This window comes from Physeter macrocephalus, chromosome 9, assembly GCF_002837175.3.
Source record: "Physeter macrocephalus isolate SW-GA chromosome 9, ASM283717v5, whole genome shotgun sequence".
NCBI lineage: Eukaryota > Metazoa > Chordata > Mammalia > Artiodactyla > Physeteridae > Physeter > Physeter macrocephalus.
Window position 1 is genome coordinate 82,031,495 of NC_041222.1, and position 19,809 is coordinate 82,051,303.

The following is a 19,809-nucleotide window of genomic DNA, read 5'->3' on the forward strand; positions in this document are numbered from 1 at the left end:
TCTAATATTTCTTAGTGTTTATCATTTTACAATTAAATAAAAATCCTATAACTCGGTTTGTCAGTTGTAAATGATACACTTGGACTCCCAGCCTTTAAAGATCAGAAAATCAGTATGCTAGTATTGCATTGGTTATGTTATACCGTCATCTTCCACATTGTACTGGATCTATTCTTTGTAAACTACCAAAGACACAGGCCTCTAAAAATTCCCACCTAGGGAATTCCCTGGTGGTCCAGGGTTAGGACTCCATGCTTTCCCTGCTGAGGGTGCAGGTTTGATCCCTGGTTGGGGAACTAAGATCTCACAAGCCATGCAGCATGGCCAATAAATAAATAAAATTAAAATTCCTACCTATAACTGATCACTTTGGATCTACTTTTCCCTGGATACCTTCTTCTAGTACTCAGTAACTCACCTGAGTAGCTCCTATTTAGACATTCTTCCTCTAATAACCATGGATCTTCTCCTTCCTCCAACTTGAAGGTCACAACTGGGTTTCTAGAGCAATACTCTAGAAGTGGAAAAGAATTTATAATTTGGATCAGCTACATGGGCTTCAATACTTCTGAATATAAAGGAAGGTACAGCTTCAGGAACTATACAATGAAGGTGCTCATTTGACCTTTTTGAGGAGGTGACAGAAGGAATGAATCTTCTTAAATCCCTGAATCATCTTAGTACTAAATAATTAAATTCTAAAAATAGTCCATGTGTGGGGTTTTTGTTTGTTTGTTTGTTTTGCGGTACGCAGGCCTCTCACTGCTGTGGCCTCTCCCGTTGCAGAGCACAAGCTCCGGACGCACAGGCTCAGCGGCCATGGCTCACGGGCCCAGCCGATCCACGGCATGTGGGATCTTCCCGGACCGGGGCACAAACCCGCCTCCCCTGCATCAGCAGGCGGACTCTCAACCACTGCGCCACCAGGGAAGCCCCATGTGTGGGGTTTCATACAAGGGACTTCATGGGGACTATGACTTTACCTCCTCATGTCAAACAAGTAGAAAATCATAAAAATGGAACAATAGGCAGTGCAGGACAGGAATTCTTAAGAAAAAGGAAACAAATTAGGTGAATCCCATTATTGCCACAGTATAGAAACTTTCTATGCCACAACACAGTAAGGGAAACCAAAGAGAGCCTGACACTCTCAGTAAGTTGAGGAGACAGAGTTAGTAATTTAGGAATGCCAGGGCAACTAGAATCTGCAAGACAAAATACTGGAGGGGAAAGAGCTGTAGTAAGGAAGAGCTGTAGAAATCTGCAGAAAGATCTCCTTGAGTCTTTGGCTGACTAGAGACTTGTGCATGCATGTAAGGAAACTACCTGAGACTGGGGAAAGAATCACTGGGAAGGAGTAGGATGATAAATCACCAAAGCACAGACAGAGATGGGAAGCTTGTTATCCTACCAGCCAGAGTAGAAAAATCTCTTAATTCATGGAGGACTCAGTAGAATCACCTGAAAGATCTGCCTTAGTACAGGAGCAAAGTCAGCCCTAGACTGCTCTGAATCCAAGAGAACAAAGCTGTAGATCTTGAAAGGATAAAACTAATTCCAAATAACTTAACTTTATTCCAGAGAAAGCCCCCAGATATTTTAAAATATCGAAAAATACAGCACCTGACAAATTAAAATCCATAACTAGCAACCAATAAAAAATTATGAAGTATCAAAAGAAGGCACATATGATGCTTAACCAGGAGAAGAGTCAATCAAAAGAAACAACAGGATATGACACATATGATAAAAGTAGCAGTTAAGAACAAGAGAATAAACAGGATTGTATTCTTGAGGCATTCACATGGTAAGGTCTGTTCACCCACTAAGAGGAGGTGGCTGTAGTTCTCCAGTATCACATCTCTGTACAGGATACTCTGAGCAGGGCCCAGGTGTTTCCACTCCTGGGTTAAATCCACAGTCACATCCTTGAATGACACTCATGCCTGTAATAGCACATTTCTGATTAATCTGAAGGGTTTAGAAACAGGTAACATATAAAATACCTTTGAAAACTCTTGTGATGTTTACTGTTGAGAGTTTAAAGCAAAATATTGTAAAATAATAAATAAAATTATAAATTTGTACAGCCCTAATTTTGTCTTATACTTTGGGGGCATCACATAATTAGTACAAATATTATTGTCATGCCCTAATTCATTTGTATATATTTTTAAAATATGTACTTATAATCTCAGTTAATATACTACCAAGAAAGCTTAGTGCCTTTTTTAAAAAACATTTTATTTATTTATTTTATTTTATTTTTTGGCTGCACCGTGTGTTAGATGCAGCACGCGGGATCTTCCTTGAGGCATGTGGGATCTTTCATCGTGGCTTGCAGGTTTCTCTTCAGTTGTGGTGTGTGGGCTTCTCTCTAGTTGCAGCCTGTGGGTTTTCTCTCTCTAGTTGTGGTGTGCAAGCTCCAGGGCACGTGGGCTCTGTAGTTTGTGGCACGTGGGCCCTCTAGTTGAGGTGCGTGAGCTCAGTAGTTGTGGTGCGCAGGCTTAGTTGCCCCGTGGCATGTGGGATCTTAGTTCCCCAACCAGGCATTGGATCTGTGTCCCTTGCATTGGAAGGCGGATTATTTACCACTGGACCACCAGGGAAGTCCCAAAGCTTAGTGTCTTTTTAAAGATAAAGTCATTATAAATAGGGTTCCTATAATCATTATTTATACACCAATGGCTTATACACCTGAGCACTCTAGGTTACACACATCCTCAGCCAGAGCCTCTGCTGGGGTAATGGGGGGATCAATGAATAGATGCGTGTAAGCCCTGGAGGGAATACTCAGAACCAGACCTGTATTTCAGGAGCTCATATTTATACTCAATAGATTTCCAGCAGAGGTACCATGGCAATCCAATGAACAAAGTACATATTTCTCAACAAATGGTGCTATAATTTTCAAACATATATAAGGGGAATAAAAAGGTAAAATGCTTTTGGCCATATTACGCAAATATTTCTTAGATAGGACAAAAAAGCATATATCATTGTTATTTACTGAATTGTGTCCCCCAAAATTCATATGTTGAAGCCCTAACCCCCAATGTGACTGTATTTGGAGACAGGGTCTTTAAGGAGGTAATTAAGGTTAAATGAAGTTAAAATAGGTGGGGCCCTAATCTGATAGGACCAATGTCCTTATAAGAAGAGGAAGAGACACCAGAGATCTCTCTCTTTCTGTGTGTGTACAGAGGAAAGGCCATGTGAGAACACAGCAATAAGGTGGCCCTCTGTGAGCCTGGAAGAGTTGGTTCACCAGGAACCAACACTGATGACATACTGATATTGGACTTCCAACCTCCAGAGTTATAAGATAAGATATTTCTGTTGTTTAAGCCACCCAGTGAGTTATATTCTGTTATAGCAGCCAGCATAGACTAATACATTCATAAAAGAAACTGAAAAAGTTATGAAAAATTGATAAATTTAAAACCTCTGCTCTTTGAAAAATACTGTTAAGAATATGAAAAAAACTAAAACTGAGAGAGACTATCTACAAATCACGTATCTGTGGAAATATTTTTACAGAACATATGTTTAAGTCTCCAATCAAATAGGCACCTTCACCAAAGAGTAATGGATAATGAACAAAAACATGCTTATTATTAGGCATTAGAAAAATTCAAATTAAAACTAAAATGAAATACCATTACAAACTTAAAATAATGGCTCAAATAAAAAACCTGATATTGTTAAATGCTGGTGAACATACAGAGTAACCAGGACCCTGACACATTGCTGATGGGAATGCAAACTAGGACAGCCACTTTGGAAAACAATTTGCATTTTCTTATGACATTAGACATATAATTATTATGAGACCCAGCAAATCCACTCACTCCTTCACATTAACCCAAGAGACTGAAGACACATGTTCACACAAAGAAACCTGTATATGAATATTTATGGCTGGAAATAACCCAAATATGCATCAACTGGTGAATGGATAAATAAACTGTGGAATAGCCACACAACAGATGACTACTCATCAATAGAAAGGAACAAACTACTGAAACATGGACCGGAAACAGAGTGAATGGCACTGTTTGACTCCTGGATCTGTCACAATAATTGGCCCTGGACAATTCACTGACACTCTCAGGTCTAATTTCTTTAAAGTTTTAAATGAGTCAGAGGTAGATGACCATAGAAACCTTTCAGGAACCATCACTATGGGACTCTGTGAAGTCAGGATAGTGCCACATGTGTGACAGCAGCATCTGTAAAAGGGCAATTTAGGGAGAGTGGAGACAGCATTTCCTCCCTCTGCCTGGTTATCCTTTACTCCCAGACCTCAACCTCACTAGCTCTCGAACAAAGTGGCCTTTCCTGAGCAGACTGCACCTGGGCCACCCCAGCTCACCTTGCTCTTTTCAAGATTGGCCCAAACACCTAACTGTCACACCATGTGGTGGCTTCTGAATGTGGTGGCATTACCAAGTCTGGCTCATTCCTGGCAGAAGGATCAAGAACTACTTCTTGATCTTGTGCAGACCTGCTCCTGGGCTCTTCTGCCTCCAATCTGTAGCTCTGGAGAGAGGTCTAAGGTCAGGGGGTGCTCTCTTCCAAGTAAGACTCCTTTACTAGAGTCCCCCTGCTTCCTACTTCACAAGAGCTGCTGTGCTCTAAAATGAATTTCTCAGGAGCTGGAATCTAGTCCTAGGCCACAATTTTAAGGCCAGAAAGCTGACCTTCTTGGAATTCATTATAATCTTAGACTGAAAACACAGCCTGAAGTGCATGAGGGGATAGGAGGCTCTGTCTGACTCAAAGGATCTGAGGAGACAACAGAAATCCCAGAATACATTTGACATATGGTAGGATTCCACCTACATTCACTTACTATTATATCCCTGCAGATTTGGGGACAAGTTACTCTGTTAGGTGCTGTGAAGCCTGCAGTGCTGATTTCTGGCAGATGTGATATTTAGACAAAGCCTGAGATTGGAAGTAAAGCACACCTGCCCTTGAATCCAGACTCCCTCATTGCTAGCTTGTGACCTGAGCCATCAGTCCACTAACCTGAGCTTCAGTTATTTTTAATGCAGATGGTTATACAGACCTCACAGAATGGTTGAGGTTTATACATACGCCAACCAATAAAAAGAAGGAAGTGTCTTCTAAGTATAATAGCAGTTGTCACGTACTCAGGGCTTGGTACCCTGCACTAGCCTACCTGATTTACAGGTGATGACTTACCTGAGTTTTAAAACAATGCCATGAAGCAGTCATTATTAATGTCCTTACTGACAGATGAGAAACTTGCTTCTTATCCAGGTTCCTTCTGTCGCCCCTGCTTAAAGGTGACAGAGCTGGAATTTACCTTGGTCTCTCTGGCTCCAGAGCTCGGGCTCCACCGCAGACCCACCGCCTGCGCTTTCTGGCACGCTCACCATTTGAACAAACAAGCACCACGCTCCCTACCACGGCCGCCGCAGGGGCTTTTCTCCGGTCCGGCTGCAGGTGGAGCCAGGCAAACGATCCCCGTACACTCCGGCCTGCATCGAGCACTTGCTCCTGATAAGGGCTCAGCCGCATCTAACACTGGGGTTAAACCTGGGGTCCCCCGGGACTTTCTGCTCCCGCCCTCTGCGTCACAAGCCCACTCCTCTCCAGAAGTTCCCGTGCGGTGCGGAGTCTCCATACCCCCAAATCCACTCTACAGAAGGACAAGCAAGGACCCAGCACCAACTATCAACCAGGGATGAAAGTGCGGAAAGAAGAACGCGCAGCTGGGCCTGCACACGCGCAAATGTAGCCTAGACACTACCCAGAGGGCTGCACGGTGACCCAACCAGATTCAAGACTACATTTCCCATAAATCTCTGTGACTTGCCGTTTCTTTGCAGCGTTTCTTCTTTATTAGACTGTTGCAAGGTGTGCTATATGTTCCCTTCTGCCCAGGTTCTCTCAGAGACCCCAGGCGTTATGGGTTAATTTGAACTTTACTGCCAAATCGCATGGTCTTCCATCACACTCCGAAGGGGAAAACAACAGTTGCCAAAGACGCTGGGAACAATTTGGGAAATTTGAATGTGGAGTGGCGATTAGGAATTGAGCATAATAATGTCAGCGAATATTAGTTACTCAGTTGTTACATGGAATTATATTGATTGACTGGAAAATGTATTGATTTCGTAAAGGCATGCATAAGGACACGGTTTGCACTGAAGTCATCTTGTTAGTTCATTTTATAAAATTTGAGCAAAAACTAATTAAAGCAAATACAGGAAAAGGTTAGGTTTCTTAAGTTGATGGAGGGCATAGCTATTTATGGATACTCATTTTACCATTTTCTACTTTTTTGTTGTCTAGGAAAAATTAATAGCTGATCTAGGAGAAAGAATTTTATTCAAGCCAACCTGTGGATTACAGACCTGGAAACAGTCTTTCAGAAAACTGAGGACTATCCCACCTGTTAGAAGTCAAAGTCATAGTCATATACATTTTCGAGACAAAGGATGGTACGTCAAAATGACACACTGATATTTTACATAAAGTTCACTAAAGATACATAGTCCAGACCTGCATGTACAAGGGGAGAAGTAGGTCACTATGACCCCTTACAGGATTAGGAAAGGAAAAATTAATCTTCTAAGAAGTTATGTTACTGGTATCAGAAGGAGAAAAAGAAAACATTGATCTTTATGGTGGAGCAGTCATTTCCACCTTTGAGGAGGTCTGGTTAATGTATAATGCAAATGCACACAGCACTTTAGGGCTGGCCTAATAGGGGCAAGGAATATGTTATGCTTAAAATTTCTTGTCCTGCCTTAAGACATAGCTTTTATTCCATCACTGTTTTTCAAATTTTTGTAATACAAAGAAAAGGATAGTCATTCTCTTTCCATCAATGCCCTGTTAAAACTCTAAGTTGCCAAAAGTAGTCAAGATACAAATAAGTTTTGGGAATAAGGCAAATAAGACACTTGAACATTAAGCACAACAGTACCATAAAAGAAAGTATCTGTGACCAACAGAATTTATCTCAGGAAAGGGAAAAGAGCAAATTTCAAAAATGCATAATGTACGAAAATACACACAAAATAAGAAAATGATTATCAAGAAAAGCACTCATTTCTCAGAGGTGACCCTACTGCAGCCTTAGTGAGCAACCTGTTGTTGTTGTTTTTTTTAACCAAATTAGGCACATATGAGCATAATATTATAGGAACATCTTTTAACTAAATTACATATATTGAGCACGTATCTGGTCAATATTATTTCACATCAATCATTTTTTTCTATGACAATGATTGTTAAAGTTTGGTCCTATTCATACAGTGAAAAAAGGAATACAGCCATCAAGAAGTTAGTGCAATTTAAGTGAACAAAGGCATAAAGGTTCAGCAGCTTTCCTAGGAAGCTTTCGTCCCCGCCCACGCCTGGGAACCCCCTTCACCGGGCCGCTCAGCCTCCTCAGAGTGCTGTTGGTGTGGACTGGGCTCGGGGCCAGCGGAGGGGGCGGCGGGCACAGTTTAGCGGGTGCTAAAGATCTCTCCTCGCTGCTCCCCAGGCCCCGGCGCCACCGACGCAGCTCCCTTGGCGCGTCCTCCGGCCTAGCTCCACGTCGCTTGCGGAATCCTCCACAGTCCTGCGTCTGGGCGCGTCCTCCTGCCTTGCTTGGCTGGATCTGGAGGCGTCTTCCGGCGCAGCTCTGCCAGAGCGGCTATGGAGGCGCGGGTCTGGGCGCATCCTCAGCCGCCCAGGACGAGTCTGCTGGCGTGCTCCGATGCCTGCGTCTTGGGGGACAGATGCAGCCGGGATCTAGGCACGTCTCCCGTGAGGTAAGCTCCTGCCACCGCACCCACACCCTCCAGGCCCCGGGCCAGCGTGAAAGGAGTCTGGGTTTACCTCAGCTGGGAAAGGAGTCTTGTATTTTGGTCAGTTCCCGATGGTCATGAGTATGACCTCAGGTGGCCTCGGCCTGCGGCGGCTTTAAGCAGGATTTCGGTTTCGGCCAGAGACTGAGGTCGGGCAGTGGCAGTGAGATCACTGAATCCTAGTCACCTGACCACCAGGGACCAGTGGCCAGTGACAAGGCCCTGGCCTGTCAGCTGTGCAGAAATGAATTTCCACATAGAGACGGAAAGTAGTGAAACAAGCAAAGTGTTTATTAGGAGGAAAAAGAGTACATATGTGCGGAGAGACACACGGGCGGCCTCAGGTAGAGTCACGCCCTCCCGGTAGTTTGAATCACTTTTATGGGGCATTTCTTCCGGGTTTCCTTTGGCCAATCATCTTGCTTTGCCTGGTTCTGAGTCTGTATATGGTATATCTCAGGGTCCTCCCATGGGCGCATCTCTTAGCCAAGATGGGTTCTAGCGAAAAGGCCTATGGGTAGGTTGGTATCACTTACTATGGAGTGGCGCCTCCTCCCTTTTTGACCTCCAAGGAGCCTTTCTGCACTGTGTGTAGTCAGGGAGGTCTCCTTGACTTCGAGAATGAGGAATATGTGGTCTTTTATCTCTTATCTGTGCAGATCCCAGCCTCCATCCATCATCCCAGCCTCCTCCATCATCCTCCATTGTGGAGTTTCTGTCCACAGGGGAGAAACTGTTCAGCCTGGGGCCCATCTGTCTCCTGCTTCAGGTATGTCCCCTTAATTAGACTGAATTTTCCATCTTTGCAAAAATGAACCCTACTCTGTCATGTGGACTCTTTGGGAAGAACAAAAAAAGTATTATCTATAAAAAATGCAATTGGTTTATTAATAATCAAATACCCATTTTTGTTAAGTGCAGCTTTCTAGATAAATATCCTTGAACTCACTGTGAAAGCTAAGTGTGACAGTATAGTAGACGGTCAACCCAACTACATTTATTAGTGTTGTAATAAGCTTTGCAACTTGATATTTTATCACCCTTATGTTATGTGCTGAGCAAGGCTATTAAATAAGCCTTGTTATTTTTTAACCACTTGAGTTGTTCCTGTTTATTTTTTAATGTAAGTATATTTAAATGTTTCTTTTTAAATTATAAATACATGCTGGATAATGGAATTTACCTCTACTCCCCATCCCATCTTCCATATAAAACCAGTATTAACTGATGCTGAATTCTAGACTTTATGTTACAGCTAACTGCATTTTTCAAAAAGCGTGGTTACTACTTATTTACAACTTGGTTTTGTACAAGTTGTCTCCTGATCCAGTTGTCTGGTCAGGCTAAATCATTCTTTTCCTTAGCTGCATTCTACAATGCAGTATATCATGTTTATTTAATCAATCTTTTTGTTATTGATGTTCAGTTTGTTTCCAATTTTCACTTTTATAAATAATATATAGCAAACATAATTTCCCATACATCTTTTGCAAATATGTGCGATTATTTCTTTGGCACAAAAGCCAAAATGATAGATTTGCTCAGTTAAAGTGTGTGCAAGTGGGAATTCCCTGGCGGGCCAGTGGTTGGACTCTGCTTTCACTGCCAAGGGCTGGTTTCCATCCCTGGTCCAGGAACCAAGATCCTGAAAGCCAAGTGGCAAAAAAAAAGAAAAAAGTGTACATGTTAAACATTTTATAGATGCTAACAAATAGTCCTGAGAAAGGCTGTATCAGTTTATGTTGTTTCCTCACATCCATTCCAACACCAGATAGCATGCATTTTTGATAAGTAATTATTAGTTATGCTTAAGGAATTGCTATTCACGTCCTAATGGAGAGAAAGTGGGCCATACATATATTCGTTCAACAAACATTTATTGAAAGCCTACTGTGTGACACATCATTCTAGATGTTGGGATTTTAACAAACAATATAAGAGATAAAAGTCCCTACTCTTGTGGAGTTTATGATCAGGGTTGCTGTGGTCAATTGTTAAGAAACAATGGAACACTTAAGGAGATCTAATGAAATAAGGGCAAGGTTGGTGAGACACACCCTGTGACTAGTGACTGTAGGGAGACATTGTCACCAAAAGGCGTGCAGGGAGTATAACTACAACTTGGCAGGAAAGACTGACCCAAGAGGAGCTATGGTCTTAAGAAGAGGAACATTAGAATGGCTTAGTATAGAAGGCCAAAGGAATAAATACCCAAACATCACTTGTTTTTCACCCTCTCATGTCCTGTCCGGTAGTGACTATTTACATCCTTCCACTCTGTTTGGTTCCTAGAAGTGCATCCACATAGTCTCCTCCAGGTCTCCTTGTTAATTTTCCAGTTATATTCTTTACCAGCCCCGGATTACCAGTGAGCTCATTGAGCCATTCATATTGAATTATTATGATTCTAAACACATCTCCTTCCACAGAAAGTGGACAGTCAGATATACCTCCCCAAACTCTGCCCACTAAGGAGGATTTCTCTTCACTACAGCCTTTTAGGGCCAGCATTTTGCCACCATCCCTTGCAGACACATCTGTCACCCAAGGAGAGTACTCTTTCCTCCTCTGTTAAAGATTTATAGTGGACTCCCCATGGGACTCTAAGGAGCATTAAAGGTCATGTGGTGAGTCAATAGAAGTAAGTGTTGCAGGAAAGGGGACCCCTTCCAGGGCCCGAGAGTGGGCTCTTGTCTAACACTCAGAAATGAATTGTCCGAGGAAACACGTGTAGAGCGGAAGACTTTATTGGGAAGGGGTGCCCGGGCAGAGAGCAGCAGGGTAAGGGAACCCAGAAGAACTGCTCTGCCACGTGGCTCACAGTCTCGGATTTTATGGTAATGTGATTAGTTTCCGGGTTGTCTCTGGCCAATCATCTTTCTTGGCCCACATTCGGTCTGACACATGGTCCTTCCCGGTGGCCCGTGCATCTCTCAGCCAAGATGGATTCCAGTGAGAAGGATTCTGGGAGGTTGGTAGGACATTGACTGGCGTCTCCCTCCTCTTTTAGGACCCTCCTGAATTCTCCCAGTTAGTTTTTGTGACAGCACTGTGTTCCTTATCGGGATCTCTTATTGCGAGATATCTCATGCAAGTGGTTATCATTATACCTGGCCAAATGTGCAGGCGGTTTTGGTCAACAGTTCCCTAATGTAAGTACCATGTGACTGTGAACCACTTGATTATACAGTTTGCTTATACCTTCTGGTCCTGTTTTGGTCTGGTCTTATATTTACCATCCCATTTAACAAAGGACTAGCTTTACACATATCCAATATTTTGATTCAGTGAAGTAGATTATACAAGTTGATGATAGATATTTTGGTTCACATAGTCACTTGGTATCCCGTGTTCAGTCTCCATCAGGACCCAATGGCAAATAAGAAGCTGCTTTTCAAATGGAGGATGATTATCACGAGGTAAAGGCATAACTTACTCCAAAACCCCAGGAACCTGAGCTGTATTGAGGTTTCTAATCTATGAACATGGCGTGTGTCTCCATTTTTCTTCTTTGATTTTTTAGTCAGCATTTTGTATTTTTTGCATACAGATCCTGCACGTTTTGTCAAATTCTTTTTAATTTTTTGGAACAATTGTAAAGAATAATATGTTTTTTATTTCAGTTTCCAATGTTCATTGCTAATGTATAGAAATATAACTGATATTTGTGTGTTGATCTTGTATTCCATGATCTTGCTAAACTCTATAGTTTTAGGAATGTTTTGGTAAATTCCTTGGATTTTCTATGTAGACAATCATGCAATCAACAAGTAAGGGTAGATTTATTTTTTCCTTTCCAATTTATATGACTTGCCTTGCTTTTTCTTTTCTCAAATTATTGAAATAGCCAGGGCTTCCAGTACTATGTAAGTTGTTCTGGGGAAAGTGAGCACCCTTGCCGTGGTAATAATTTTAAGGGAAAAGCATTAGGACTTTAATCATTAAGTGTGATTTTAGCTTCAGTAATTTTGTAGTTCTCTTTCAGATTGAGGAAGTTCCCTTTTATTTCTAGTTTGCTGAGAGTTGTTGTTGAGTAAATGTTGGCTTTGGTCCAATGCTTTTTCTGTACCAACTGATTGGATCATGTGGTTTTTTTTCTTTACCCTGTCAAAATTGCAGATTATACTGGTTAATTTTCATATATTGAACCAGCCTTGCATTTGTGGACTAAACTATACCTGGTTGTAGTGTATCTTTCTTTCTATATACTTATGGATATGATTTACTTATATTTTGTTGAGAACTTGTGTGTCTATGTTCATAAGGGAAATTGATATAGTTTTCTTTTTTCATACTGTCTTTGACTTTGATATTGGCCTTATAAAATGAGGTGGGAAGTGTTCCCTCCACTTTCGTTTTCTGGAAGAGTTTGTGTAGAATTGGTGTTATATCACCCCCAGCTTCATTGAGGTATAATTGACAAATAAAAATCATTTATATTCAAGGTGTATAACTTGGTACTTTGATATACATATATATTGTGATCACCACAAAGAAGCTAATTTACATATCCACTACCTCACATAGTTACCTTTTTCTTCTTTTATTTTATGGTGATAACACTTACAATTTAATCTCGTAGCAAATTTCAAATATTGTTAATTTTAGTCACATTGCCCACCATACATTAGATTTCCAGAACGTATCTTGCATAGCTGAAACTTTGTACCCTGTCACTAGCATCTCCCCATTTCCTCCTCCTCCCAGCTCTGGGCAATCACAATTCTACTCTCTGCTTCTATGAGTTTGACTAGATTCCACACATTATTTCATCTTTAAATGTTTGGTAGACTCACCAGTGAAGACAACTGATCTGGAAATTTCCTTTTTTGCAGGTGTGTGTGTGTGTGTGTGTGTGTGTGTGATTTTCTGCACATTCAATCTATTTAATATAAGACTACTTAAATTATCGATTTCCTCTTGGGTGAGTTTTGTGTTTGTAGTTTTCAAGGAATTGGACCATTTTGTCTAATTTATTGAATTTCTATGTATAGACTTGTTCATATTATTCTCTTATTATCCTTTTTAATATCTGTGGGTTCTGTAGGAATTCTGTTTCATCCCTGATGTTGGTAATTTGCATCTTCCTTTTGTCATTGTCAGTCTTGCTAGAAGTTTATCAATTTCACTTATATTTTAAAAAAACCCAAAGTTTTGCCTTTGATTTTCTCTTTTGTTTTCATGTTTTCAATTGTATTAATTCTTGCTCTTATCTTTATCATTCCCTTTCTTCTAGCTTTCTGTTTATTTTCCTTTCTTTTTCTGTTTTCTTGTGGTAGAAACTTAGATTGTTGATTTGAGATTTTTTTTCTAATATAAAACTTTAGTGCTCTAAATTTCCTGATAAACACTGCTTTACCTACATCCAATAGATGTTATGCTATATTTTTACTTTCACTTATGTATTTTTTTCATGAAGCTTCCTTTTGACCACTGGAATGTTGAGAATAGTGTTGTTTAATGAACGAGGTCAGGAGATTTTCCTATTACTTTTCTGTTATTGCTTTCAAGTTTGATTCCCCCATGGTCAGAGAATATATTTTGTATGACTTTAATCCTTTTAATATTTTTCATATGTGTTTTATTTCCCAGGACATAGCCTATCTTTGTGTTCCAGGTGCACTTGAAATGATGTATTCTGCTGTTATTCAATAAATTTCAATTAGATCCTGTTTTATGGGGTTTTTTTGCCATGCTACATGGCTTGTGGGATCTTAGTTCCCCATCCTGGGATCGAACCTGGGCCCATGGCAGTGAAAGCACCGAGTGCTAACCACTGAACCACCAGGGAATTCCGTAGATCCTGTCGATTGATAGTGTTCTTCAGTTCTTTTATGTCTTTGCTGACTTTCTGTTCATTGCTTCTATCAATCTCTGAGGTGTTAAAATCCCAACCTATAATTATAGTCTAACGTCTATTTCTCCTTTCAGTTCTGTCAGATTTTGCTTCATGTACTGCATTTTGAATCTCTGTTGTTCGATGCATATATAATTAGAATCGTCATCTCTTCTTCATGAAGTGACTATTTTATTTTATAATTATGTAATGTTCTTTTTGTCCCTGGTAATTTTTTGTTGTTGTTCTGAAATCTACTTTGTCTGATATTAATATGGTTATTCCAGTTTTCTTGGCTTAGTGTTTGCATGTTATATCTTTTTTGTACTTCTACTTTTAGCATACCTATATCATTACATTTCAAGTGAGTTTTCTGTACGTAGCATATAGTTTGGTCTTTTGTGTTTTGTCTTTGTTTCTTGTAATCCATTCTTCCAATCTGTAACATATCACTCTCTACTGGTATCAATGTCTCACTACTTCAAAGATTATGTAGAAGCTTTATGAACTTTCTGGTCCCTTAAACTACCCTCTTTATAATACAGTTGTGTTAAATATTACTTCTACTTACATTGAGAATCACATTAGACAATGTTATCATTTTTGCTTTGACCCAGTAAAAACTGAAAAACTCAGAAGACAGAAAGAATAGTATATTGTATTAACTATATATTTACTCTTCCTATTGGTTTACCTCCATTTTGGATGTACCAAGCTTTCTTTTGCTATTATTTCCTTTCTGTCTGAAGAACTTACTTTAGCCATTCTTTTAGGGAAGATCTGCTGATGACAAATTCTCTTACTTTTGATGTATTTGAGAATGTCTTTATTTCATCTTCATCTTGGAGAATATTTTTTCTGGACATAAAACTTTGGGTTGACAGTTCTTTCTTTCAGCACTTTAAAAAGGTTGTGCCATTCATTCTGGCTTCCATCGTTTCTGATGATAAATCCTCTGTCATTCAAATCATTACTCTCCTATATGTTAAGCCTCATTTATCTCTGGCTGCTTTCAAGGATGTTTCTTTGTGCTTATTTTTCAGAAATTTTATTCTGATATGTCTCAATATGGAATTATTTGGATTTTTCTTGTCAGGGCTTTGCTCAGCTTCTTCAGACATTAGTTTTTTGCCTTTTTCTAAGTATTGGAAGTTCATGGTTACTATTTCTTCAAATATTTATTCAATTGCATACTCTTTCTCTTCTGTTTCTGGGACTTTGATGACATCAATGTCAGACCTTTGGTTTTTGTTCCACAGGTCCCTAAGGTTGTTTTCTGTCTGTCATTTAGATTGGATAATTTCTATTGATATTTCCTTGAATTCACTAATTCTTTCTTCTTTCGTTTTCATTCAGGTAATGAGCCCATCCAGTGAATTTTTATTTCAGTTAATGCATTTTTCACTTTGACAGGTTTCTACTTCCTTATGTGTTCTTTTTCTTTGCTAAGAATTTCTATTTTCTCATTTGTTTCAAGATAGTTCACAATTGCTTATTGTGGCATTTTTATGACAACTACTTTAAAACCCTTGTCAGATAATTCCAACATCTGTGTCATATCAGTGTTGCTAGTCTATGATTTACATTTCTCATTTAAGTTTAGATTTTTTTAGCCTCTCAACATGATGTGCAATTTTGGGTTGAGATTCTGGTTCCTATTTAAATCTTCCATTTTAGCAGGCAAACTTTTTGGTTTATAATGCACTTCCTGTTCCAATTTTGTGGGCTGTGGTTCAAAAATTAATTTAGTTTTCAAAGACTTTGCAGGGCTATCCAGATTTGTTCCACTGTGTGCTGTCCAGAGACCCATTTGAAACCTGGGCAGAATTCCACACCAGTGTTCAGTTCTCAAACCTTTTCTTGTTTCTTGTTGGGTTTATGCATGGGCTGTTCAGAGTTCAGTCCAGGACTTCATGCACAGATTAAGAAAATTTCTTTCTCTAGTTCACTTCTCTCTATAGTGCCCCCCTTCACATTATCTAGTTGGGAGGGGCATCCCTTTTTTTGAAGGGTGGTAAGCACAGACAGAACTTTGTTGATATTCTCTGCAGCTGCAGCATTCAATGTGGAGGGGAAGGGATACCACCTTATTATTTCAGGTCAGGCATGGAAGACAAGTCTGTTCCCACAGTCTCTGATTATCTAGAGAGGGTTGGGTTCCACCTAGTTATTGAAGGGAAGAGATAGAAAATCAGTCTTTGCCCACAGTCTCCATGGTTGTAAATGGAAAGTGCTGCTTCATTATTACTTGTCAGGAATGAATGTCAGGACTTCATACACAGGGTCCATGGCTGACAAGGGGGTGCCTTCCTGTTATTGCAGGGTGGAGATGGAAGACAAGACTGTCTACAGTCTCTGCAGCTGCAGTGCCCAGTGACAATTAAGGGGAGTGTGTGTGTGTGTGTGTGTGTGTGTGTGAGTGTGTGTGTGTGCTTTTTTCTGTTTTCTTAAATTGGGAAGGAATGGTAAAAAGTTTCTGTCCTTTTTCCTGGTCCTTTTGCTAGAGAGAGTGGGCTTTTTCTGGAAGTTTTTCTTTTTGTCTGTGCCCATTGTTTTTTCCAGGCTACAGGTCTCTTCAGTGCCCAGGCTATATGAGGCAAAAAAACCAAAAACAAACAAACAAAAAACCTACAGGAAATCACCACTGGCTTTTCTCTAGTCTCAAGATCTTTATACAATCTGTCTTCTTCTCTCTACCTTCAGAGTATTTTGTTGGTTGCTTTATAAATTTTGTCTAGGGTTATTTTGGTTTTTTGTTTGTTTGTTTTGTAAATAGTAGGGGGAACATAGGAGCATGTGCTTATATCTAGTCTGGAACCAGAAAAGTATCAGTCATTTAATTTTAGCCATTCTATTCGTTAGGGGTTTCACTTGCATCTCTTGGATAGAAAATTATATTGAATGTATTTTCCTGTCATTATTTGTATGCAACTTTTTTTTATGAAGGGTATGTTCAAATTTTTGTCTTTTATTGAGATTTCATCTTCTTAATTTTTAGCTCTAAAATTTTAAAATATATTTTGTATACAGGCTCTTTGTCAGATATATATTTTGAGAATGTTTCTCTCAGTCTGTGGTGTGCTCTTTTTAGATTAAACATTTTATTTTGAGGTAATTGTAGATAAATATTCAGTTGTAAGAAATGTACAGAGATATCCCATGTATCCATTTTCCTCCAATGGTAATATCTTGCAAAGCAATAGTGAAGTATCATAACCAGGATTTGATATTGATAATCAAGATATAAAACATTTCATCACATGATTAGCTTTTTATTTTCTTAAGAGATTTTCTCAAAGAGCAGAAGGTTTCTTTATGATGAAGTCTAATTTATAGATTTTTTTTTCTTTTTGCTTAATGTTATCTGTAAAGAAATCCTTGTCTACCTCACAGTCATAAAAACAATTTCACCCTTTAGAAACTTTATATTTTTAACTTTTAAAGTAAGGACTATGATCCACTTTGTGTTAATTTTTATGCATAATATGGAGTATGGGGTAAGGATTAAGCTTTTCCCCTCTACAAATATTCAGTTATTCCATCACTATTTATGGAAAAGACTATCCTTGTTCATTGAAGTACCTTGGCACCTGTATAGAAAATTAATTGACCAGACCATAATGTTTCAGTTTATTTCTGGATTTGCTATTCTACTCTATTGCTCTGTATGCCCATCCTTATGCCAATATCACACTATTTTGATTACTATAGATTTATAGTAATTCTTCAAATCAGATAATATAAACCCTCCAACTTTTTTTATTTTTTATTTTTTGTGTGTGTGTGGTATGCGGGCCTCTCACTGTTGTGGCCTTTCCCGTTGCGGAGCACAGGCTCCGGACGCACAGGCTCAGCAGCCATGGCTCATGGGCCCAGCCGCTCTGCGGCATGTGGGATCTTCCCAGACCGGGGCACGAACCCGTGTTCCCTGCATCGGCAGACGGATTCTCAACCACTGCGCCACCAGGGAAGCCCCCAACTTTATTTTTATTTTATAAAATTGTTTTGGTTATTTAGATCTTTTGCATCTCCACTTGAATGTTAAACTTTTCTTTTAATTTAATAAAAAATGCTTGGATCACATAAAATGAAATAGTTTGGAAATGTGTGTGTGTGTGTGTGTGTGTGTGTGTGTGTGTGTGTGTGTACTTATTCTAACAACATATTATCAGATATCTAAACAAATAATATTGAAAATCATATTCATATTAAAAGTGTTCAGAATGTAGTCATTTACTTGACATTTATGTAGATTGATGTGACTGAAAAATAGGTTCCCCAAAAAGGACCTAAATTCATAAAGATACGTCAATTTGTGTTTTAAAATTCTACAGGTTTCTGTGAAGAGAGGGATTTTAAAGGCTATGAGAAAAGTGACTATATCTGAGTTTTTAAAAATAAAAACTATTTGCTGAGTTATTGGAGGGAAGCAGCCTTAGTTATTGAGAATTTGAGCATATTCATCTATTAGTAATCATAATGAGGCCATATTAGTAGCCTTTCCCAGTAAGTTTTTCATTATTTCCTTATGCAGATTTCGCATGATAAATTCTTTTTAAGCTTGAGCACCAATGGAAAATTGGGCATTTCTAGAAGAAGGATAGGCTTCCTTTAATAAGGTATTTTGAATTATCCTTTGATTCTCAATTGCAGAGATTATATTAATTTCTTGATAAACATTTTCTATTTCATTTTAAAAGATGATTTTTTAGACTCATTTTAATCTCTATTCTTTGGAAACTGTGGAACCAGAAAGCCTCTGATTTAAAAAATTCACAAAAACATTAGTAGGGAAGAATCACTCTCTTGGTCCCAGTCATGTGGCAAGAGTTATATATTCGTTTTAACTGCATGCATATTTATATTATGTCTAATTATGAAATGTCAATGCCATTACAGAAATTTTAAATTTGAAAAACACATCTCATCCTTCCACACTGTTGGCTATAAAAGACTAGCTGAAGTTTCCTTTGTAGCAGTTATCATCATTGAACCTGTAGGAGGGGTGGCTTAAATCAGTCATTGACTCAAAATGAGAATTCTCTCTTCTGTTTGGATAACATGTGAACACATATGATACCACTTTATACATGAAGAAACAATGCAGAGAGAACATCACACTGACTGTTCTGAGAAGAATGGACAATAGAAAATGAAGAATGGAAAGAAAGAGAGGATTCTGGGAAGACAACAACAGTGGTAGAAAAGTTGTTTAATCACTCTAAACTGCTACATAAAAAAAGACAGAGCGGGCTTCCCTGGTGGCACAGTGGTTAAGAATCTGCCTGCCAATGCAGGGGATATGGGTTCAAGCCCTGGTCCGGGAAGATCCCACATGCCGCCGAGCAACAAAGCCCGTGTGCCACAACTATTGAGCCTGCGCTCTAGAGCCTGCGAACCACAACTACTGAGCCCACGTGCCACAACCACTGAGGCCTGCACACCTAGAGCCCATGCTACACAACAAGAGAAGCCACTGCAGTGAGAAACCGCACCACAACGAAGAGTAGCCCCCGCTTGCTGCAACTAGAGAAAGCCCGCATGCAGCAATGAAGACCTAACGCAGCCAAAAATAAATAAATAAAAATTTAAAAATCATATTAAAAATAAAAAGAGCATCTAGGCATCAAAACAACACTAAACATCAAACATCAGGGACAAATTTACCAAAGAAAGGAAAACAGATGACAAGATATCCCCACAAATTCCAAAATATGGATGTGGAGACAAACGACCTGCATACTAGTAGCATCTGTGCAAGAGAAAGAAAGGAAAACAATGAGAGGAAACAGTTTGAGAACAGCAGCTCTAAAAGGAAGTTAATTGTCTCCAGTACCACTTGGGTGCAAGGAGCCTATGTTAAAATGGACTAAAAGGGAAAGAGCAGTATAGCTCCTATGAACTCTGAATTGACCTGCTGGGGTTCCCTTTTAGGACAAGGCCCCACATTTCATTGTAAGCAATGAGGAGAAATTGCTTACAGTGGAATCAAAATCAAGCATGATAGGGAAAACAGAGATGATGAAAAGAGGAAATTTAAACTGAAATTAGGGAGGAAAATAAAAGCAGGACATCTCAGAAAGCAAAGCCACCATATTTTTGAAACCCAGACACAAACAACGAGAGAGAGACAGTAGT

At 39.4% G+C, this 19,809-nt stretch overlaps 1 long non-coding RNA gene across 1 annotated transcript in view; it reads left to right on the forward strand.

Annotated features, from left to right (window-relative positions):
* The first annotated feature begins 6,435 nt into the window (after window positions 1–6,435).
* LOC129392424 (uncharacterized) overlaps window positions 6,436–19,809 on the forward strand; it is a 56,004-nt gene continuing 42,630 nt past the window's right edge. Inside the window, exons 1-2 of the long non-coding RNA XR_008618264.1 lie at window positions 6,436–7,799; window positions 8,495–8,604. This is a non-coding gene — a long non-coding RNA (uncharacterized lncRNA). The remainder of the gene's footprint in view (window positions 7,800–8,494; window positions 8,605–19,809) is intronic.